We start from the raw sequence: 3,101 nt of genomic DNA on the forward strand, positions 1-3,101 counted from the left end.
TGGTGTTTTTTTTTTTTTTTTTTTTCCCCCCCCCCCCCCCCAATTTGGAGAATATTATTTTTATGAAAGAGTTTAGAGTGACCATTCCTATCAAGCTATCATCAAAAAAAAAAAAAAAAAAAACCCAGTCCATATAATATGCCATAACAGTTTTGAGTAAGAAAAGACAGAAATATTAATGAACAAAATTACTTTTGACACTTTGAGAAACGCCACTGGTTCTCGTGACTCATGACCGATGCACGTGGTCAAATCTGCCCCATATTCAATCTGAAATTTACATTAAAGGGGATGATTTTTACTAAATAATTTGGTCTAGTACAGGTTCAACGTACTCATGAACAGATTTCATTGAAAATCGTGTAGTCTCTGATGGTCTCAGACTTTTTTAGCTTTAGACTAGGCTATCCATCCAGTCAGAGGATATCAAACATGTTTGATATTTTGAGCCGATTTTAGCAGATTGAGGTCTCTGCAGAGCAAAAGTGGGCGTTTCTGAATTTGTGGGTGTTTTCAAACTGCAGGGTGTTTCTCAATCATGCAATCAAAATGATCCCCCTTACCTAACCCCACCCCTAAACCTACCATCACTATGACGTCAGCCAATCAAGACACATGGTCGAAAAACGCCCCGATCTGGTAACGCCCATTACTTTCCTGCAGAGAACTATACTTGGATTTTAGAGCACATATTGTTTTCATCTGTCATACCTCTCCTAGCAACAAGGCACGTGTTTTCAGCATGACTTTGTTGTGATCGTAATGACTTTAAAGTCTGGTGATGTATGATCTTCAGTCCTTTAGTGTGTGATGGACAGTTTTTCCTCTGTGACTGTTACAAAGTCAGTAAGTGTATGTTGCCCAGTTTTTTAAAAGCTGGTCAGATTTTAAAAGTCGTGTAGTGTATTCCAGCCTTAACGTTCGCAAAATTCTAAAATAGAATGTTCCTTTAACATTCGCATTACCATAACAAAAATTTTAAAAGTAAAATAAACAAAACTAAACGTGACCGTTAGCAAAACCTTCCTAGAACGTATTTTTGTTAGCTGGCTATGAAAAACGCCACTGGTTCTCGTGACTCATGACCGATGCACGTGGTCAAATCTGCCCCATATTCAATCTGAAATTTACATTAAAGGGGATGATTTTTACTAAATAATTTGGTCTAGTACAGGTTCAACGTACTCATGAACAGATTTCATTGAAAATCGTGTAGTCTCTGATGGTCTCAGACTTTTTTAGCTTTAGACTAGGCTATCCATCCAGTCAGAGGATATCAAACATGTTTGATATTTTGAGCCGATTTTAGCAGATTGAGGTCTCTGCAGAGCAAAAGTGGGCGTTTCTGAATTTGTGGGTGTTTTCAAACTGCAGGGTGTTTCTCAATCATGCAATCAAAATGATCCCCCTTACCTAACCCCACCCCTAAACCTACCGTCACTATGACGTCAGCCAATCAGGACACACGGTCGAAAAACGCCCCGATCTGGTAACGCCCATTACTTTCCTGCAGAGAACTATACTTGTGATCGGAATGACTTTAAAGTCTGGTGATGTATGATCTTCAGTCCTTTAGTGTGTGATGGACAGTTTTTCCTCTGTGACTGTTACAAAGTCAGTAAGTGTATGTTGCCCAGTTTTTTAAAAGCTGGTCAGATTTTAAAAGTCGTGTAGTGTATTCCAGCCTTAACGTTCGCAAAATTCTAAAATAGAATGTTCCTTTAACATTCGCATTACCATAACAAAAATTTTAAAAGTAAAATAAACAAAACTAAACGTGACCGTTAGCAAAACCTTCCTAGAACGTATTTTTGTTAGCTGGCTATGAACTACTTTTATATAGGTTTAAACTTTGTATTGTGTTTTTGTCCATTCTGGAGCTAAACAGGTCAGTTTCCTATAACTGGAACTGTACAAGAAAAAAGCTTATAGGACAGTTCTTCAAAAACTTTCTTGTTTTCCATAGAAAAATAACAGCAAGTATGGGTTTGGAATGACACGAGGGTGAGTAAATGACAGAATTTAATTTTTTTTCAGCTATTACTTTTCAGAAGAGAGTGTGTGTGTGTGTGTGTGTGTGTGTGTGTGTGTGTAATATTCCCTCAGGCTGTCACAGATCCTAGCACCACAAACCATCATTTAAAAAAAAAAAGCTTCTCTGCATCTCCTCCATGCACTCCAGCACATCAATCAGCAGATGGGCACCTCACCAGCCTCCCACAGGCACTTTCAACCATCAAACGTATTCACACCGATTTTCCATATTAAAAATAAACAAGCAAGTATTATTTTGCTACACTCATGGTATTATTAATAAAAGTTTATTACAGAAGCATTGAACAGTCAATCTTATAAACTGTTTGAAGCACAGATTCAGAGGACACAGTTTATGATACGGACAGAGAAAGCTAATTCAGACTGACTGACACAAAAACAACATGACAAATAAGCTGCCTTCTATCAATAATCTGACACTGAGTGTATCAGCTTGCTTAGCATTGTGGGTATTGACACCATCATGGTGTTTATGAGTAACAGATTTACGCAGATTATGCAGGTTAAACAGGTTAAAGCAGATCACAAGCCAGATAATTGTTATGATCTAGACACAGAGCCAAACAACAAATGCAAAGATTGCTGTTTTTTATGAATTAATTTTTCACAGGTACTAAATAGTCCAAATTAATTGAATATTCAGTTCTGGAAAGTTAACAAGAGGGCAATTCATCATTTGAATTTGTAGGCCCTTTAAAAATGGACACTTATTAGCACGTGTTGTGGAATATTACATAGAATATAATAGTCTGAAGTCAACAACAACACTGGGAAAACATTTAGATAACATTAAACAAACACACACAACTGACATTTAAAAGAATACATATATCCTAAATAACACTGACTAACACTGGTTCCCTTTCATGGGAACTTCGAACTGCGTCCTCTAGGGGTCGCTATGGGGAACGCCTCGTCGTGACCCGTGTCTGAAGCATACATTGAAAAAACACCAACTCGTTGGCCGGCGACAGCCATGACGTCACTACCGGTGCGACTCCAGTATAAATCGGCGCCGGGAGCTACACATCATTCTCTTCTTCGCT

The sequence above is a fragment of the Sinocyclocheilus grahami genome, unplaced genomic scaffold (genome assembly GCF_001515645.1).
Source record: "Sinocyclocheilus grahami isolate Dianchi unplaced genomic scaffold, SAMN03320097.WGS_v1.1 scaffold501.1, whole genome shotgun sequence".
Lineage (NCBI taxonomy): Eukaryota > Metazoa > Chordata > Actinopteri > Cypriniformes > Cyprinidae > Sinocyclocheilus > Sinocyclocheilus grahami.